At 51.1% G+C, this 21,418-nt stretch overlaps 1 protein-coding gene across 3 annotated transcripts in view; it reads right to left on the bottom strand.

Moving 5' to 3' along the window:
• The window catches only part of PKNOX2 (PBX/knotted 1 homeobox 2), a 257,918-nt gene that overhangs the window by 175,561 nt on the left and 60,939 nt on the right, over positions 1-21,418 (bottom strand). For all 3 annotated transcript variants that reach the window (XM_082475901.1, XM_082475905.1, XM_082475900.1), the window contains exon 2: positions 11,070-11,139. The gene's annotated coding sequence lies outside the window, so the exon portion shown is untranslated. The remainder of the gene's footprint in view (positions 1-11,069; positions 11,140-21,418) is intronic.

Here is a 21,418-nt window from a genome sequence, read left to right on the forward strand (position 1 = left end):
GAAGGCGAGCTGGACACCCCCATGTGTGCGCTGCCCCAGATCGCGGGTCCCCTCCAGCCTTCCCAGGTTCTGCTGCCCCCGACATCACTAGGTGAAATGCCAGGAGCTGGTGCGGACCTGCCCCAGGGCCCAGGCCAGAGATGGCCAGCAGCCCTCTAGGACCTGGAAGGTTCTTTGTTAAATGTGGTGCAGAAGCATCCTTAGCAGAGGAGCCTTTCATCCCCTTCTCATCCTGCTTGCTTGCTCCAGCCTTAATTTACACTTTGCATCTAGAATGCCAGCACACCCTATAGAACCCCTGGGACCTCCCCAGGCCCTGACATCACTCCCCTCCCAGGAGGTAGGAGCCCTGGGTTCCGGTCCAGCCTCTACCACCAAAACCCTTGGTGGCCTTAGGCAAGGGGTTGCCTCCTTTGAGCCTCAGTTTCCCCACTCGGTACCAAGGAATTCAGTGACCCCTAAGTCCTTGAGCATCCCACGAGCCTCTTCTTCACTCTCCAGACTACTCCTTTTCCTCCCTGCCCCATCCCACAAAAGCCAGGAATTCCTTCCCTTGGGTGAGTCACCATCGCAGGCCCCTGGGAATCCCAGGTTACGCCATCCCAATGGGGGCAGGCAGGCTAGGACTAGGGCCTCTGCACAGCCCGGCCAGGGTGTGCTGGCCACGAGACTTGGGGAGGGGGCAAGGCCCCCAACTCAAAGCCAATCCCAACTGCTTCATTCACGAGCGACGTCCTAGTGCAGTGGGAAGTAGTCTTTGGGGTCGTGCAGACTTGCGTTCACATCCCCTCTGCTCCCCTTTCTAGTTGTGGAACAATGAGCGTGTTGCTTAACCTGTCTGATTAAGCCTGGCTCTCTGATCTGTTCTATTATTAGAGGACCTGCCTCAGGGTTGGTGGGAGGGTTACAACAGATAATGCACTGAACAGAAGCTATTCTTCTTCAGCCTCCTGGATAAGGATAATAGTAGGACTCCCGAAGTCCTCGACAGGACCGGAATCACACGGTATGGGGAACAGAGCTGCCACCCACGCTCCGCCAGTCACCAAGGCTGAGCAGTTTCATGATGAAAAAACCCACCTTGCAGCAGGAAAGACTCCCTCAGGAGAGACCCAGATGGGTCACTCGAATGTGATACACTTTCTTTTTTTTTAAATTGGGTTTAAAGTTATAAAACAACAGCCTCCTGCTTCTGCAGGTACTTGGGCCCAGGTGGGGACTGGGGGCATGAATTAAACTCACCCAGCCTCCCCCATAAGACCGGGTGGTCCCGAGCCCAGACCCCCCCCCCCACCCGCCGTGTGGTCCCCTGCACCAGAAAGCAGCTCCACATCAGTCCCAGGCCGGAGATGGGTCCGCCTCGTGGACCGACCTCACAGGCACCCTCAGACGCCCACCCCCCAAACCCACCCCAATTCAGTCCTAAGTATTCCTAAGGTGCCTTCCCATTTCCTGCTGTAATAAATAGCACAGAATGCAAATGGAGCTGGATGTGGGACCCAGATGTTTGCACTAATTTAATTGAGGGAACACCTTGGATTAAACACTTTGCAAAACACTCACAAATAGGTTCAGTGCATTCGGTAATGAAAAGCCTCCCAGACCCCTGGCACTTGGCTGCGGCTGCCTGGGGCTCCAGGAGCGTTGCCCGGGGTGGGCGGGTATGGGGGAGAGACCAGAGAAGGGTGGAGACAGCATGCCTCCAAACACAGGGAGAAAGCGAGGGAGCCAGGTTCCCGGGAGGGCTTCCAGCAGATTCTCCACCAGCTGGGGCTGACTCCACCAAGAGGCAGGATCTGGAAGGGTTGGGGATGGTGGTAGGCAGCACCTGCCTCCCCACGTGGCTGACGGCTCGCCTGTGAGGACCCACAACGGGCAGGTGCCTCCCTGTCCTCAGGACTCAGCTCCAACCTGGAGGCCTCAGTGCCCACCTGGCTGACATCCAGTCACCCACCTGCACGGAATTGGGGCCTCCAGGCCCAGGGACTCCAGGGAGGATCAGCCTACTTAACCTTTTGGACCTGAGAGTGGGTGGGAAACATCTCTCAGAAATTTGGGGGTTATTTGCACAGCAGTGCTAATTTCTCTGAAGCTGCTTCTTCCTTGCCTGCCCCTACAGCTTAGGGTGCTTCAAAAGCTCAAATCCCGTGCAGCTACCAAGCCCCAACTCTCCGCTTCACCTTTCACCCACCCATCCATCCATCCCCTCAGCTCTGGAGCTGCAGAGATGACTGACGGCCGGCACCTGCCCTGGTGTTCACAGTCCCAGATGCCATGTGATAAAGGCCCTCAGGGAGGCATACTGTGCAACCAGGGAGCCCGGGACAGTGCAGCAACTTGGCACAAGAGGGTCAAAAGACCAATGGAGAAAAGGGGAAAAGCTTACCTAGCAGAGGGAACAGCATATGCAAAGATAATGAGGCACAGAAGACTGGGCAATGGCTGAGACTCAAGAGAGACAATTTGTGTGGGTCCACTTGGGGGATAGGTGGCACAAATGAAGATGGGCCCTCTTCACCAGACCCCTCCTCCCACCCCAGCCCCTGGAAGTCCCCATAGTTGGGCCAATGGGGAATCAGTTCCCATAATAATTGCTCTGTAAGCCTCAGAGTTCCAACATGGCCTGGATGATTTTATATTCCTGAAAACAGAATCCCTAATTTTCAAACACAATGATCACTTCAAGTGTAATAACCATTATAATAATAACCCCTTACACTTGCTTTATAGTTTATAAAACACTTTCACATATCTCTTATAATCTTCCACCAACAACCCTTCAAGAAAGATAGAATAGGTAGTGTTAGAATTCCTGCTTTCTGAATGAGAAAATTAAATCCAAAGGTCCCAGCTACCTAAATAACAGAACTAGGGCTCAAGCTCAAGTCTATCTGACAGCAAAGGGCATACTTGTTCACTCATTCAGTGCATCACAGAGTGTTTGTTGAGCACCTGTTATGTACCAAGAAACCCTTCAGACTCAGAGCATAGATAGGTGGGGATGTTAAGATGATTACAAGCCTTGGTGAAGAGACAGAACATGGGCACCAAGGGAAAAACTTCAGGGCAAAAAGCAAAGCACTGAAACTCAGGAACCAAGAAAAACATAAAGCACTGTCTTCAAACACTGCCTCACACAAACACACCCTGCAGCCTGCACAGACACAGGCAACAGGCATACACCCTTATCACATAGGAGGATGCGAGCCGTTTCTCCTGGACTGCCCCCATGCTCCACAGCATGGAAGGCAGACTCCTTTATCCTCACATCCCCACTGCTAGCTGGGCAACAGACCAGAGCCAGGAGCCGGGGGCCATCTGCGGGGCCTGGGTTTCGCCCATCCCCCAGCACACACACAGACACACAGGCCCTCCCAGTGCAGCAACCCAGGCATTCCAGCACGGGGACAGCCCAGGGTGCAACAGCTTAGGTTCTAGTCAGGATGGATGAATAAATGGGATGGATGGATGGATGGATGGATGGATGGATGGATGGATGGATGGATGAGATGGATGGATGGACGGATGGATGGATGGGATAGATGGATGGATGGGATGGATGGGATGGGATGGGATGGGATAGATGGATGGATGGATGGATGGATGGATGGATGGATGGATGGATGAGATGGATGGATGGATGGATGGATGGATGGGATAGATGGATAGATTGGATGGATGGATGGATGGATGGGACAGATGGATGGATGGGATAGATGGGATGGGATGGATGGATGGGATAGATGGATAGATGGGATGGATGGATGGGATGGATGGATGGATGGATGGGATGGATGGATGGATGGATGGGATGGATGGAAGGATGGATGGATGGATGGATGGTTGAATAGATGGATAGATGGGGAGGGAGGACTGGGAAGCATAGGAGCTTTCACCTACCTAGAGGTAGAGCCTGCTGGGTCCCCACCACTGGACCCAGTTACAAGTAAACACTGCCTTGCTCTCTGATGAGGATAGACTATCCTCAGTGCCCTCTGCAAAAACAATACCCACTTCACAGGATCCACGTGAGAAGGTACAACAGGAGACGCTGACACACCTAGTGCAGGGCCTGGCACACAGGGGGAATTAAGGCTTTCCCACCCAGGAAGTAAAGGTAATGGATGGGCAAGTAACTCTACAAAGCCCCCACAGAAATCAGGCTCCTGCCCCCTCCTCCCCCCATCACCCATCCTGGGGTTTGGAGGGCTTACTAGAGAAAACCTCTCCATCACTCCACCCCCTACCCCTCGGTTCACTCCTTCATTTTTTCATTCAACCAAACTTGTAGGGGGCCTCTTGTGGCCAGGGATGATTCTAGGTACTGGGATTAGGAGAAGAATAAGATTCAGTTCTTAACTTGGATAGATAGATACATATGTTTGAGGTGCTGTGACAACGTACAGGATGAAGGAGGACAGCAGTGTTTCAGGAAAGGCAGGAAGCCCTGTGAGCAGTAGTCAGAGAGGAGATATGTGAGCTGGGTATTGCAGGAGGAGCAGGGGCTATTCAGGACGAGGAGATTCCAGGCAGAGGGAACAGCAAGTGCAAAGGCACTGAGGTGCGAAGTGATACAGAGTATTTGGGGGGAACTGAGCAACCTGGTATATTTGGGTACCAGGAATAGGAGTGTCTGTAAGTAACAGGGAGGAGAGAGCTACGAGGCGGGCAGGAGATGAAGCAGGAAAAGTAGACAGGGCTGAGCTGTGAGGCCCCTGGCCAGCCGGGCCAAGGAAGCCGCAGACAGTAAAGAACCCCTGGGGATGGAGGAGCACAGGCGTGACATGGGCACACGCTCACAGCAGCATTAATTAGGCTCCAGCTATTGCTGGCACAGCGCTAGGCTCCTCCACATACATCCCTGGCTGACTCTGATGGTACATGAATTTGACAAGGTCTCCTCCTCTTTGATTCATGCAATTATCGCTGGAGAAATGGCCAATTTGGGAGCAATTTTTCTTCTCTGAAGAGCCAGGCTGGCTGGCTAACAGTGAGGGCCAGGGGAGGGTTCCTACATCACCACTGCCATCACCCACCGCCAGAGCTGCTGGCAGCAGTGCCTGGAAATCCTGCAGAAGCTCTGGGGATTTGGGAAGGACTTGAGAAGGGTAAAGGTGGAGGCGACAGGAGCCACAGAGGAAGCGAAAAGGGGGGAAATTCCTCAGGCTGGACAAAGATTTATGGGTACCTGCATTTCCAGAGAACAGGAGAGAAAGGCCAGGTGGGTGGTGGCAACCACCTTGTAGCTCCAAACCCCGCTGGAAGCTTCCCGAGGCCTGCTTACCGCAGGGAAGGTTCTCCCTCCCCTCCTTTCTCTCCTCCCCTCCCTCCCGGCCCTCCTTCCCTGCTCCTCTCCAGAAAGGTTTATGGAGAAGACTCCAAATAGCCCCTCTCCTGCAGTCACAGTCACACCAACTGAAAGGAGATTTAATTAGCAAAATCTCGTTAGGCAAACGAAATTATCCGTAAGACAATAGTCCTCTGGACAGGGGGTATGATTAAACAAAGCCATTCATTGAGAGAGCCGCTTTGGCAGCCCCCGGAAGTGTTCATCTCTGGGCCAGCGGAACAGACTCGACCCCCTCCGCCCGCCCCACCCCCTCCCCACCTCATCTCCGCTCTTCCAGGGCCCCTCCAGTTGGGGCTGCAGACCTCGCATCTCATCAGCGGCCTCTCTGCCGCCAGATTCCTGCTAAAGTGCCTTGATTGCATAATGTCTATTTGCATAATGTAAATTGCAATCTCCTAGCTTGGGAGGCAGGAATCACAGAACAGCCATTATTTTTTACCACTCCACAAAAATTCCACATTTAGAAAGCAGATTTGCAGCTCAGAAAGCCGTATAAACCTGAATCCACCACAAACGTCATTAAATCACACCAATTAAGCCGGACCAACGAAGAGCCCCTGCCACTGTTCTCTGCACACTCAAGGACTCCCAGGCCAGATGGAGGCCACGAAAAACTGGAGGCCGTGGCAGCGGGGCTGGAGCAGGAGCTGCAAAGGCAGGAAATTCTGTCTTATAAACCTTCACACACACACCCCAAGCATAGGCCCCATCAAGACCTGGTGGGCAGAGGACGGAGAGGGGGCGGAAGTAGTTTGAGTTATTTCTAAGCTTGTTGACTGATTTCTTGTGGGCACTTGGTCTGCAGACTTTTAATTTACAGAGCAGGAGAGAGTATGCGGGGAAGAAGCCTGCATCTTCCGCAAAGGGAGGGGGAGATGCCAGGTATTTCACACGAGGGTGAAAAGTCCAGGCCTTCAGCAGCTCTTTAATGACCTTTTTCTGTCTTCTTCCAAGTCCCCTCCAGCCAAGTGAAGGAAAACCGGGGACAAATCCTGCCCTGACTGGGCTGGGCTGGACCGGATTCTGAGCTCCTTTTAAGAGCTGTTTCCTAGGGGCCACTGGAGAGAGAGGTGAGTCACAAGGTCCCTAGAAAGGGGCCTTCCCTCTGACAACCACTCATGATTCCAGCTTCCCCGCAGCCATGTACCTGGTTACTCTTTTGCCTCTTTATTGCTCATTCAATATTCATCTGTCAAAGGGCAAGATGCTAATGTGTATTATTAAAATATCAATAGTTTATGAGTGAACTTTTATGGAGAGTATGGTTAAAAGAAAGATGCTAGACCATCTCTGTCAGCAGCAACGGAGAGGAACAGTCTTTCCATCTCTACTTTTTCCTAACGTACTGGGTGAGTGGATGGCTGAACCATTACTGTATACATATTGTGCACCAGGAATGGCTCTAAAGCTCGCACGTGCTGGATTTCATTTAGTCCTCACAGCCGTCCTGGGAAGGGTGTACAATCCCATTTCCATTCTAGAGATAAGGAATCTGAAGACCAAAGAGTTGTATCCAGAATCACAGAGGTTCTAAGTCATGGGGCTGAGACTCAAACCCCAGCTTTGGACTTCAAACCCAATGTTTTTCCCCCCAAGTTGAAGCCTTGAAAATACAAATGATCTTTTAGGTTTTTATCTGTTTCCTTCACCTGCCCAAATTAAACATTGGTTTCCTGACCTAAGTTTCACAAAAGGGGAAAGGAGAGAACAGGAAATCATTCTGTGCTTTCACACAGACCCATTTCCACAAAGCCGGCCTCCACTTTAGAGGTGTCTAAATCAGTTCCCAGAATCTTTTCTGCACATTTAGAATCTTAGAACTGAGGGTGACATTGGAGGTGATGTCATCAGACTTCTCCCTGTTACAGGAGAGTAAACTTGAGTTTCCTGGAGCCGCATAATGAAGTGATTAAGTCTCTAGGATAGAGTCATAAGTTTGATTTCAACTCTGTGACTAACTTACTGTGTCACTGACTAGGGTACCTCTCTTGTCCCTGAGCCTCTGCTCCCTTTCTGTATGTAATACCAAGATAGTAACAGTGTCTCATAAGATAGTGTGAGGGTTTCAGTAAAAACATGCACATCACATGCTGAGCAGAGTGTCTAGCATGTAGTAAGTGCTCAACAAACGACAGTTATTACTATTAATATTAAGTCGACTTGTGGAAGACTCCAAGACTCTCCCTCCAAAACTTTTCATCAAAACCAAGCCTCTGGGGCTCCCCTGGTGGCGCAGTGGTTGGGAATCTGCCTGCCAATGCAGGGGACAGGGGTTCGAGCCCTGGTCTGGGAGGATCCCACATGCCGCGGAGCAACTAGGCCCGTGAGCCACAATTACTGAGCCTGCGCGTCTGGAGCTCCACAACAAGAGAGGCCGCGATAGTGAGAGGCCCGCGCACCGCGATGAAGAGTGGCCCCCGCTTGCCGCAACTAGAGAAAGCCCTCGCACAGAAACGAAGAGCCAACACAGCCATAAATAAATAAATAAATAAATCAAAAACCAAAACAAAAACCAAGCCTCTTTGCCCCTCTCTTCCCTGCCCTCTCCCCTTCACCATTAGCCATTCTCATATCTTGGCCCTTTGGAAAAACCAACTGGTTCTGCTCTCACCCTGTGGTTGCTTGAGTTTTGTTTCTATCCCCTTAAGTCACAGCAAGGCATCCAGGGTACTCAGATGCTCTTCCAAAACTTAGCTGCATCCGGGTCAGGCAAATGGCAAAGGAGATGGAGCCTGGTCCTCAAAGGCCCCGCCTCCCACAGGTTACAGGGTGTGGCAGAGCGGAAGCAAGGAGAGGAAAGGACACGAGGATCACGGAGGAAGGGCTGCCCGCATAGCCCAGGCCCCCCGCACACCCTGACAGACCCGACGGCCTCTTCGCTCTGATCTTTGGCTGCAGCCTCCCCCAGACCGGAAGGCCAGGGAGTGGAGGGTGTGGGAGCTATGCCTGGGAACGAAGGGCTCCAGGCTTGTGGAGTCCTTGTCACAGGTCTAAGGCCCTCTCCAGACCTGGCACTTCAAGCTGTGGGTGGCACACTGGACCCATTCTTGCTGGGAAGGACTATAGTGTAGAGCAGGGGTCGCAGCCTGTTAGGAACCGGGCTGCACAGCAGGAGGTGAGCGGTGAGCAAGGGAAGCTTCACCTGCCGCCCCCCACCGCTCGCATTCCCGCCTGAAGCATCCCTCCCCTTCCCCTCCCCAACCCTCCCGGTCTGGGGGATAACTGTCTTCCAGGAAACCAGTCCCTGGTGCCAAAAAGGCTGGGGACCGCTGAGGTAGAGGTTTCTGCCAACTGCAGGGCCTCCTAACACCAGCGTGTCCTCGGGGAATGCCCCCCTGGGGAGGAGCCTAGCCTAGCTTGGCGGGGTGCCTTTAAACCCAGACACTGGCTGGGTTTAGAGACAGTTTGGTTCTTGCAGGCAGGCTTCCTTAGCCTGCCTCGGGAGTACGTGAGGCTGTGCTGGGCCAGACCTGAGGAGCATTAGTGTGAGAGTGTGCGCTCCGAAGACGGCCGCCACAGCATGTTACCCCCAACCACACTCTTCATCTGATGTGCTGTGGATTCGCCTCCTCTGAGACGTGGTTGCAGGGGCAGGTGTCCATGTCCCCTTCTTTAAACCCAGGTGGGCTTTTGTACCTGCCCTCAACCAGGGCAACGTGTGAAAGTGATACTGCTGGGCTTGGGCAGGGCAGCCCCATCCAGCTCCTCTTCCCTCTCAGGACGCTCCCTCTGGGCATCCAACCACCACCTTACGAGGAGCCACGTTATGAAGATGTCCGGGCCACGTGGAAAGGGCACGTGGGCCTGGTGGGCAGCCCCAGCTAGCGCCTCGGCCAACAGCTGGTGTCCACCCCCAGAGGGGTGAGTGAACGAGCCTCCAGACGATTCCAGCACCCAGCTTCTGCCCCAGCAGAGACCCCAGACCTGTGGATCAGAGGCAATCTCCCCACTGTGCCCTGTGTGAACTCCTGACTCACAGAATAAATGAGCATAATGAACGGTGTCAAGTCACTATGTCTTGGGGTGGTTTGTTACACAGCCATAATAACTGGAACATCACTCGAATTAAATTAGAACGTTTGCTGTTTCCCTCTCAAATCCAGCCCTCACTTCAGCCTTGCAGACTGTCCCCTCCTCAGCAGGTCCCGTCCCTCCTCTTCTTCCTCCCCCTCCGAAAGGCAGGCTCTCCCTCAGCAAAAAACCCTCCCAGGAAGAGCCTTTGAACCTTCCCCTTTCAGAGTCCCAGGACCTGAAGATCCCCACTCTTCCTCGTTTCTCTGTGCGGGTCCCAGAGTGTCCCCACGAGGGAGCTCCCCCAGGTGTGGGTGGGTCCGGGCCAGGCGCCCGGCTGCTCTCGGGGACAGGGACGGAGCGTGCAGACTTATTTCCCCTACACGCACCCCGGTCTCGTGAAGCTTCACGCTCGGCTTGCTCCTCTCATACTGACTTGACTGATGAGGTCCCTCTAACCTCCGGTGCGAGGAGACATCGATTCTCACAAAGGTCATTATCTTCCTACTCTGGCTCCCCCCACCCCGGCCCCATCTCCTAGGTAGGCCTTCCTGGAACAGGATGGAGGGAGGCACCCTTCCCCGGCCCGGTGTCTGGGGATCGACCACTCCAAGCCGGGCGGAGAGGGGATGCCCTGGGAGCCGCGCCTGTCAATCACAGAGGCACCAGCACTGCCGCGCAGGCCATTAGGCGGAGGGCCGGCGCCCTGCTCACTCACCGGGCAGCCATCGGCAGGATGTTAGACGATCGCAGGGCGGCCATTCTTATGATTTATTCAAACGCTCATTACAGTCAATCTATTTTTACACAGAGGTGAAGATGTGCACTGATAACGGTTAATCATTTATAATTCCGCGGACTGGTTGGGAGCCAATGTACTATCAAAGTCGCAGCCGCTCAGCCCCCGGGAGCCCCCGAAGCAGGGCAGGGAAGCTGTGCAGCCCCAGGCCAGCCCTTCCAGCTGACAGTGCCTGAGCGGCGCCTAGATGGAGGGTGCAGAGGGGAAGCAAGGAGCAGGGAATCCCAGACTAGCCTCCAGGAGCTCACAGCCTCCCTGAGGGCACACGTCGACGTGCGGGCAGAGGAATGCCCAGCAGACGGATGAGGCACGGGATCTCAGAAGAGGGAGAAACCACTTCTAGCTGGATTACCGAAGGACGTGGCAACGAGCAGACTGGACTTAGGCCAGGGCCTACAGGTGGGAAGACTTCTGCCAAGTGCGAGAACCGATATGAGCAAATACACAGACGGATAAGGTGGGGAGCAGTTCCCGAGCTGATGGAAGGGAAGCGACCAGCAGTTTCTCCTTTTTCCTCCCTCACGTCTCTCCAGAAACAACCAGACATAAAAGCAAGCGCAAGCTATGACCTTGGCCCAGGTCCTCCTCTCACGGCCTCCCAAGCTTAGCCTGCCCTTGCAAGCTCGAGAGCTTCCCTCTCCAACACTCATGACACGCATAACACGTCAGGTCCACCTTAACGCACAATCAATACAGTCTAATTAAATAGGATGTCATGTTACAGGGCCTCTTCGTCACGTTCGGACCTCATCTAATTAGAGGTCCACTGTATTTCACATTCTGACCAGCTCACTGAGAGAGAGTGCGTCTCTCGCACAATGCACGGCTGTGAAAGATCAGGTTCAGGGCTGGTCTTTCACCCGTAACCTTACTGAGTCAGCATGGAAAATGCCCGTCAGAGTTACTCACGGTTCACGGTCCCTCTTCTGGTGAGCGGCATGGAGGACGGCAAGCCTCAGGGTCCTGCTCCAGAGTCAACCTGTCAGTGAAAGAAAACATCTTTATAGACTGTGTATGATTCTGCTGGGAGCGAGAGCCAAGATCGGATGGGGGTGAACTCGGAAGTGGGTCCTGCTCCGGACCACAGCCAGGGCTGGCAGCCCTGTGTCCCCATTGCTGAGTGGGGGGGAGTTTCCTGAGCAAGGAGCTCCTGGTGCAAAGCGACGGTTGTTTAGAGGACTAACCAGGACGGAGAGACAGGATCACTCCCTCCTGACCTTCTTGGAGCCTCAATTTCTTGCAAGTTTCATCCCCTTCCCCAGAGAAAAAGAGGCTCATGGCTGTGGAGAGCCCTGAGCTGACCAAGGCAATGATCACTTACTGATGCCACCTGTCTGATGGAAGACCCCGTGCAGGGGGACAGAGCTGAGGAGCCCCTGGGGAAGCTGGAAATCTATATGGGGAAGCTGCCCAAACAAGCAAACACCACCACCGATGCTGTGCTTTATGGCAGGATTATGGAAAGTCCAGACGTAGGAGGGCACTTTCAAGTAAAAGTGAAGAGTCCCATTGGGTTAGAAGGGAGATGTGCATGGAGAAAAATGATGGGGGCGTGACTCGAAAGATCAGAAAACATGACTGCTTTTAATTCTCGTCTTGGGATAAAGCAATAACAACAAGAAGAAGAAAAACCCAGCACATATTTATCAGGTGTCTGCTCCGCGAGCTACACTCTCCAGGTGCAGCAGGAATGAAATCCACAGCTCCTGTAATCAAAGTGCCGCCACGTCAGTGGTGAAATAAGAATATCCATATGAAACATCATCCAATAAGACGAGAACATACATAAAGTAGTGCTGAACTGTGTGGTAGAGACCATAACTCTCTCTCCACAGAGAAATGAAGTTGGCGACAGCTGGGGCCTTCAAGGAAGTTTTCAGGGGGAGGGAGACCTTGACTGGGGTCTTGGAGGACTGGTCAGGAGAGATTCGGCTGGTGGAAGAAGAGAGAGGGCATTCCAAGAAACGGAGCACTCTGAGCAAAGGTGACGGGGGGAAAGCATGGAGTGACCAGGGACAAGGCAGGGGCTGGGCCGCCTGAGAGACTAGAGGAGGGAGTAACGCTGAGTAAGCAGGGAGGGGCCAGAGCATCCGGGCTCCGAGTGTCGGGCAGAGAGGCCAGGCTTGGGCTGTGAGCTCCTGGAGTCATTGAAGGTTTTCCAACAAAGGAAGGTCATGAAGAAGAGGACACTCCCCACCCCACCACTCTTTAGTATTTTCCTTTTAATTAAGACAGAGAGGCTCCCTGGAAGAGGTAGAATTTCAGATAGAAGATTCAGGCATGGGGTGTAATACAACGCGCTCATGGAAAGATGTCCCTCTTGTTCATGATGATGTCGCCCAGGATGAGGCACTTCCTCTGGGGCTGTCTACTAATATCTCCAGGACCAAGACTGGTGACTCACGGAAGGACCTCAGAGACAAGACCAGACCACTGAAGGCAAGTGCGTGAGGATGAGGACGGCACCTTATGCATCTTTATAGCCCAGCATGTGTCAGGTTCTCAGCAAGTGTCTGTTGAAATGTTCAGTGGCGGACTCGGTTCATTCTAATCAGTTTCCACAACCAGCCCCTGGCTGGCAATGGGCTCCAACTTGTAATCTTCTAAACTACTGACACATTGCTACTGAGCACACGTGAACTCAGTACAGGAAGTTTCTAGGCTGAATTGCATGGAGTGGGGATTTATCCCTGCCCTCTTGGGACTGTCGAGACACCAGCGACTTGGAAGAAGATACGGCAGACTTGCCATTTGCACACGCTGCTAAGCTGTGAAGCACAGCCCCTCTGCTGGGGAGATGGATTCTGAAGGGCAGTGTTATAAAACTTTGAACAAGCTAAAAGGATGGCCCAAAACTAAAAAGTTAATTTTTTCCTCTACCAGTTTTTATTTCTTGCACAATAACATCATGACAACCATAAATTAAATAAATTTGAAAATTTAAAAAAATTGCCCACAATCCCATCACTCTAAACCATCAAATTATTACAGTCTATGCCCACATGGAAATCCAGTTTAATTTTTTACAGAGTTGTAGAAAAAGATTTGACACGAATAAATATACCAAATCCTACTCTTACATTAAAAAATCAATTGCAAAAATCACAGATTGGGGTGACCTGTTTTTTTTTTTTAAAAAGACAAGGGTTACTTGAGTTAAATGCAAGCAGAGGTAGAGCCCAGGGTATGGTGTTGCTGCCAAACCCATTACATTGATCCTAGTTGCCTAAATGTGGTGGCCAACCAAGGGGAGAATGGTCCCCTCACTTTAGACTTATCAATCCACATTACTTTTAGATGCAGCTGTGGCATCATATTTTAATAAATTTGACAGTGATGAGTAGAAGAGAGAGGTGAACAAAGACATCTAGTTCTTTTAACTAAAGTTAAAAGTTTAGTAGTTAAAAGCACAACCTCTGGAAGCAGAGTGTACAGGTGTCCATCCCAGTCCCACCACTTCCTGGCAGTGGGCCCATGGGCAAGTTACTTAACTTCCCTGCGCCTCGGTTTTTCATCTGTAAAATGGGGCTAATGAGGGTCCTGTCTCTGAGGTTGGCTGTGAGGGTTTAATGAGTTCATATACCATAAAGTGCTTAGAACAGTGTCTCACACAAAATAAGCACTCATTGCATGTTAGCTGTCATTGTTGTTATTTTCCTTATTAGGAGCCCGTGAGACAGAAGATATGGGAGAAGAAACTAGAGATGGACCTTCATTTGTCCCTCTCTAATATGATCCATTGGTCCTACCTAATTCTATTGACTAAAGCAACAATCTCTCTCCCACATGGTGGTCCTCCAAATATCTGAAGAAACTATGTGACAGAGAGGGTGCGTGGCTATACACGGTAGAATTAGGGCTAATTGATAGATATTAGAGGAAGCCAATCCTCAGTTCAATACAAGAAAGACTTCGCTAGTCCTATGCACCATCCAGCAATGAGTTAGGCTTCCTTGGAAAGTAGTGAGCTCCCAACACGGCAAAGAGACTCCTGTATTGGGTGAGAAGATGCCCCAGAGAGCATGGTCTCCCAGACTTGGCTTCCCCCATCCGTAAAATGTTAAAAAACATTGTGAGACTGGGAGGGTTGACAAACATGTATATTGATAAAACATTAATAGTGTCTTCTTTCACCACCGTTTCATAAAGTAATTCAACCCCCAAAAGTAAGGAGAGCAAAAAGGACCACACTTTGAACTCTTTGAAGTGAATGGAGCATCATGAAAAGCATCCCCCCCCCACCATCTCTGTCTCTTCTCTCTTTCTGTCTCTATCTCTCTCTGTCTCTATCTGTCCATCTCTCTCTCACACACACATATACACACATATGTGCACATGCAACCTCTCCACATTGTCCTTGTTTTTCACTCCTCACCATGCACCAGCAGACACTTGCTGGGGAACCACGTGCGTGATATTTTGGGGCCTTCCAAAGCCAGCAGCCTGTAGTCCTGGAAGGCAAGTGATCACGTCAAAGGCCTTCAGACAGCGGCCCTGCAATAACGCAACCAGAATTGAAACTCAGGCCTGCCTTACTCACCATGAAGATAAACTTGAATCATAAATGGAATTGAGCATTCACAGTTATAAATATGAAGACATTTATGAAATGGTAAATGAGGAGGGAGCTGATGAAAGTTCATTGTTAAGAGGTGGGGAGAAGGACAGAAGAAAGCTTCCCACGGGATGGAGCACACTAGAACTTGACCCTCCGTGCCCAAGGACAGCTAAGCGAGCTCCCACGAAGCATCCTAGGTAAGTTGGAAGGATGGACAGAGATGAGCCTGGGGCTTAGCAAGGACCACAGAAGGCAGTAGACCAAGGGCGTCATGGGTTCACACCCTGAGTCCATTGTTCACTTACCGTGTGATCTTGGACACGGAACTTTAACCACTCCCTGCCTCAGTTTCCTCATGTGCAAAATGATAGTGCTTGACTAGATGATCCTTAAACCAAAATTCCATCTGACATCTCTACATCTCTGAAGCTGCCCAGACCCACCCCCATATCACAGCTCAGTATATGATTGTGGGTAAGAGTAAAGACACGGGAGTCAGACAGTTCTGAGTTTAAGCCTGGGTCCATCACTCTCCTAGCCTTAACCTCTACAAACCTCAAGGTTCGCACCTTTAGAAGGGGGATAAGAGTAGCGCCTTTAAGGGAGATGATGCACCGAGAGCATTTTGTGCAATGCCTGGAGCATATTCATAACGACGAATGAGGCCACTGTTGCTGTCTTTCAGTGTTAGGAGGGCTAACAGCCCAGGAGGGCTGGCAGAGTCTGGATGGGAAAAGGGAGACAAACCAAGAAGCCTGAGGGCTTCTGCGTTCATCCCACTGCCTGTGACAAGCTCCTCTGTTCCTACCCAAGCCAGACCTTTAGGATGAGGACAAATCGCGACAACCTGTTCTCAGGCACCGAGAGTCTCTCTGGATGGTCCCCATCTCTGAGAAGCCTCTGTAGGCCCATGAGCAAAATTCCCAAAAGAGAAAGAAAACTTGAATAGACCCTCCCAGGAGGAAATGCCTGCAGGGCCACTCGTCCCCCCACGGTGTGTCCTGCGTCTCCCACCTCATCACCCAAGTCCCCTCTCTGCTCCACATCTGCTCCCCTCGCCCCCTGACGACAGCTCGCAGTGGTTTCCGTTAGTCCAGTGAGGCTGTCAGTGACAGCACCGCAGGCCCTGGCCACCAGGCTCTCAAAGACACAACAACGGGGTAACCGAATACTGAGAGGATCACCTGGCACTAATGTGCGGCTCTGAGAAACGTACCCACCCAGCACTGAGGGTGCTGCGCAGGCTTCCTCAAAGCCTGGTAAGAACAAGGCTGATTCCCCACTGTCCTCAGCCCCCTGGGCTGCAGGCGGTGCTGGGCACCCAGCTGCAGAGGACCTGGAAACTGTCCCCCAGCCATGCTCGCCAGGCCCCGTCCAGGGGAGACTCTAAGCTGGACCCCGTTCCTGTAAGTGGGCAGCCCTGGAGGTGAGAAAACACCAAGACCCGAGACGTGCTTATCCTCCATCGGGAGCAGCCCTGCTCTTCTTCCTGGCCCATCGTCACTGAGCTGCCTCCGGCCTCCTTCTCTCTCCCCGGGGCCCCCAGTCGGTCTCCTGGCCTCCAGCCCGGCCCCGCTTTTGCCCATCCACTACCTCCCGCAGCCCGGGATCTTCCTGAAACACAAATTGCGTCATGTTCGTTCCTCCTCAAAACCCTCCAAGGGCAGCTCAGTGCCTGGCAGAGGTCACTCACTGGCAGCCCCTAGCTGGCTTCTTGCCTGTCTGATGTTTTTGTAAATTCTGCCAACATCTGAAAAGTGGGACATTTCACATTTGAAAATCCAGGCTCCTAAGTTTTCTCCAAAATTTGGATGACCTAACAACACTGATCTTGCATTTCCACGTGGCAATCACCAGATGACGCTGAGTATCAGGGGCCCCCATTTTCATCAGGCACGGGTCCTACTGTTTGCCCCACAGAGAGAGGGCAGGTGTCGCCTGGAAGCCGCTTCCATCACAGGGCGGGGCACCTGGAGGCTGATGCAGGCACGCTGCCTGCTGAGGGGTCAAGGTGACAGCACGGAGGTGGCTCATTACGTTCTCAGCTGCGCTGTTCCCAGCCAGGCCCGCCAAGGGTCTGTCCCTCTCTCACGCCCCTGGGCAGCTCCTCCATTCCAAGTCAGAAGACAGCCGGCAAAGGTCTTAGGGATTTTTCCAGGTATGCCAGTAACTACCAGGCAGGTGCTGAAGAGGCCCCACCCCAGGGTCCAGCCTCTCCTCACCCCCAACTTAGTGGAGGCTGTGTCCCCTCCCTTTATTTCCATCCCACTGTTCCCATCAAAGCCCTAACAGCACATATTTTGTTAATTGTACAAACCTAATGGGGGAATGCATTGGCAAAAAGGGTAATGGCCATCAGACCAGCAATAAAACAAAATTAATGGCCCATAGGAAGAAATCATGTCCACTTAATCCCGGCTCTGAAACTCTAATAGAATAATAGAATACCAGCAGAGGGGTTTTTCTCTCCATGCAGATTGCTTACACCATGTTAATCACTTGCAAAGCAGGCCACATACCACTCCGCTCACATGACCCTCCAGGGAAAGTAGCAGACCAGAAACATTTAGTGCCAGGCTCATTACTGACATGCATCACCAGCGGCAACACCTTCCCCCCTCCCTGCCTCCCCAGGTGACTCCAGGACAGCCAGTGTGGGGTGTCATTGCGAGCCATCAGGTGTGGTAGGCCGGAAAGTGAGACACATGATACCTAATAATAACAGATGTTTATTGAGTGCTTACTATGTGCCAGACACTGGGCTGGCTGAGCGCTTTCTATGTACTGTATTATAACATCTTCATCTTCTGGGGCTGCAGAGTGCATCAAGATAGCCACTAGCCACATCTGGCTTTTTAAATACAAATTCTAATTAATGAAAGTTAAATAAAATCTAAAATCCAGTCTTCAGCCTCAGCGGCCGTGTTTCAGGTGCTCGACAGCCCCGTGTGGCTAGTGGCTGTTGTACTGGGAGCTCCGGCTAGACGGTGTTTCCTTTGGCACAGGCGGTTGTACTGACGGTGCTGTTCCAGAACTTCGAGACCGTTTTAGCTCGCCTATTTAACAGATTCCGAAATCAAGGCACAGAGAGGTGAGGCAAGCTGCCCCAGGTCATGGCTGATCTGGGTTCTAGCCCAGGTCTAAGTCAGCCTGGCTCCGGAATCCCGACCCTCCACATTATTTCTTGATACAACCAGCAGTCCAGGCAGCTGGGAGGCCTTTGGAGGGAAGTGGGCTGTAGAAAGGCCCTTCTGTCCGCTGCAGGCCCCACGACCCCCAGAGAGCAGACAGACCCCAGTGCTCCACTGGGGTCTCCCCACAGTGAGACCACTATGGGGTCTCAAACCCGGAAAGGTCATCTGGAGAGGGAGGTCTTCCTACATCATCCAGCTCAACCTCCTTCGATTTATGGGTGAAGAAACCAATGCACAGAAAATTAAGTGGCTTGTCCAAGGTCAAACAGCTGATTAGGAACAGAGTTAGGACTACAATCCAGGTTTCCTGACGGCCGGTCCTCACTGGCCGAGGGAGAGGGCAGAGCCATGGCCTGGGAGAAGGTGAGCGAAGGAGGCGGTGTCCCTCCAGCCTTCCTGGAGGGTCCTGGGCCAGGTCAGAAGAGGCTGGGATGCGCCTAGGGTTACTCGGCGCCGAGGAGAAGAGGCAAGGGAAGAACGAGGGGCAGGCACCGGCCTAGAAACTGCAGGGGTTCAAAGCCTGACACTGCATTGCTACTATCTTTGGGGAAAATAGTATAGCAGGATCTATCGCAATTAAAAATACACATACACTTTTCCTCAGCCGCCCCAGTTTGAGAATGTATCCTATAAAAAGAAAAGTACCCAGGCATGAGGATAATGCAGCAGCTTCTGCAGTGGGACAAAGTGAAAAACAAGCTAGATGTCCACCAGTAGGGGAATGTTTGGGTAACCTGTGGTACAGCTATACTATCAATAAATGCAACTATTCAAAAGAACGAGTTAGAGCTACATCTTTTGCCGTGAGAGATGGCCGTAATATTCCAAGTAAGAGAAGTAAGTAGCAGACTGATGTGTGCGGTGTGATTCCATTTTTGTAAAAGCGGAGAAAACTCCAGATTGAGTGCATCTACGTGCATAAGTCTGTGTGAGCCCAGAGGTTGTGTGGGAGGAACAGCCCAGATGTTTAAGTGGGTGCGAAGGCCCACCGTCGTTAGCACATCTTTGCCTTGCTTCGGGTTGCAGAGAGCGCTGCCACTTTTGTAATTTTTGAAAAGAAACTCAATAAGGAAAAGAAAAATAATTGATATAAGGTTGGACTTGGGAGGCAGCCAGACCAGACTGCAAACCTGCTTACTTACTGGTTGCACTGCATCGGGCAATTTCCTTAACCTCTGTCCATCTTGCTTTCCTCACCTGGAAACTGATGATAATAATATCATATCAGGAGGTTGAGGGGAGATGGATGAGAAAATGAATTTAAAGCTACTCAACAGCCTGGGCCTTTTTATCAATATTGAGGGACTAGTCTGCCCAGTACACAGAGGTACTTTCTGGATCGACCCTGCTGGCCACTGTCATAGGACTTAACCAGATGCTTCTCAGGGCCCCCATATTCTGCCTTATATTACAGTTCTATTAGGTCTATCTCCCTCCCAGACCGTAAGTTCTTTGTGGGCAGGAACAGTACCCTGCTTATTTATTCATTCATTTGATCATCCATTTATTCCATTTATTATTAAGTTAATAATAACTGAATAATTATGTCTTAGGCATACGCACCAAGCACTGTGTCTGACATTAGAGATGTAACAGTGAACGAAACAGAAAAGTCCCTGCTTTCGTGGGGCTCGCATTCTAATGGGGGAAACAAACTATAAATACAATTATACAATGTCAAGAGGTGATAAGCAATAAGAAGAAAATTCAACAGGCTTGGGAGCAGAAGTGACTGAGAAGGGGGGGCATCTTAGAGAGAGGGAACAGGAAAGAGCCTCAGAGCTCGCTGAGAAAGTACTCTTCGTGGCATACGCCGCAGACCCAGTGAGGTTAGTAGTTATGCAAATGATGTCAGTTTAAGAACAAAATAAAAATAGATTTGATGGAGAGCAGAGAATAATTAAGACACCTTAGAAAACATCCCTTCACTTCTGAGTATATACCCCAAAGAATTGAAAGCAGGGACTCAAAAAGACAATTTGTACCCCATGTTCACAGCAGCGTCATTCACAGGAGCTGAAAGGTGGAAGCAACAACCTAAGTGTCCGTGGACGGATGATGGATACACAAAATGTGATCTCTATGCAAAATGGGATATCGTTCAGCCTTAAAAGAGGAAGGAAATTCTGACACGTGCTGCAATGTGCATAAACTGGAGAACATTATGCTACGTGAAGTAATCCAGTCACAGAAGGACAGATACTGATGAGTCCACTCACGTGAAGTACCGAGAACAGTCAAATTTACAGAGACAGAAAGGAGAAAGGCGGTTGCCTGGGGTTGGGGGAGAAGAGATGGGGAGTTCTGGTGAATAGATACAGAATATCAGTTTTGCAAGATAAAAGGGTTTTGTAAACGGATGGTGGTGATGGTTGTACAACAATGTGAATGTGCTTAATGCCACTGAACTGTACATTTAAAAATGGTTAAGATGGTAAAGTTTGTTATGTGTATTTTACCACAATTTTGAAGAAGAGGATAAGGGAACCCAGGGCAGACAGAGAGAGCAGGGAACCCCAAGTCTCTGCAGCCACAGTGGGGGGAACACAAGAGACTGGGGCTCCCGGGCCAGTTGGCCAACAGGGGAGGCAACTTTCCTATGGAAACATCTGAGCCAAGGCGATTCCAGAGGGCTGAGGCTGGACAAATGAGACACAATTTAGGGTGAAAAAGAAAAGGAACTGGTGGGAGGTGGGCGGCAACGGAGAGCCCTGGGCCCCTTTCTAGTCTGAAACGAAAGACAGTCAAGGAATGTATCTACAGCAATAAAATGGGGAGCAGGAAATCTAAAAGGAGAAGGAATCAGAGGCCAAGAACAAGAGGGCAGGATCTGGTCTTCCAATCTGATTCGGCAGTGAGCAGTACGGTGTGCTGGAAAGGGTTTTAGACAGAACCTAGGGGATGGTGCTGGTTTTCACTTCCCTTTGACCTTCTGTATGTCACCCTCACTCTCTGGGTCTCAACTTCTTTGTCCACGGAACCAAGTGGCTGGATCAGAGCAAGAGGAATCTTAAGGTTTTAGGGGTCCACAAACCCCTTGAGACTTTATCCAGAATGGTATTTGTGTACATTTTTCTTTAGAGAGACTTCCAAATTTTATGAAGCTTTCAAGGCTGTCCATGTCCCCAGAGAGATTAAGAATCACTGGAGGAGATATTCACTAGGCTCACATTCAACTAGAAATTTCTAAGATTCCGAGAAATCTTGAACTAAATACTAACAAATCTTTGGGCCTCAAAGAAATCAAGATGTTTATTCCTGCCTTGCCTGCAACAAGGGATATTATACAAAGCAAAATAATGATATGTTTTGAAAAGTTAAAATTATTTCTCTCGTGCAAGTAAAGAGGGTTATTTTTGTTGTCTCACGGAAAGCAGGAACAGTTCTGCACCAGGCTTACAAGCAGAGGAGGGAGGCCAGCTCGTCCGGGTCCTGCATCCTGGACAAAGGCCGCACGGCAAAGGGATGGGATGTGCTACGGGTCAACCCTCCTTTGATGGAAAATG

The sequence above is a fragment of the Balaenoptera physalus genome (assembly GCF_965194825.1).
Source record: "Balaenoptera physalus genome assembly, chromosome: 10".
In the NCBI taxonomy this organism is placed as follows: Eukaryota; Metazoa; Chordata; class Mammalia; order Artiodactyla; family Balaenopteridae; genus Balaenoptera; species Balaenoptera physalus.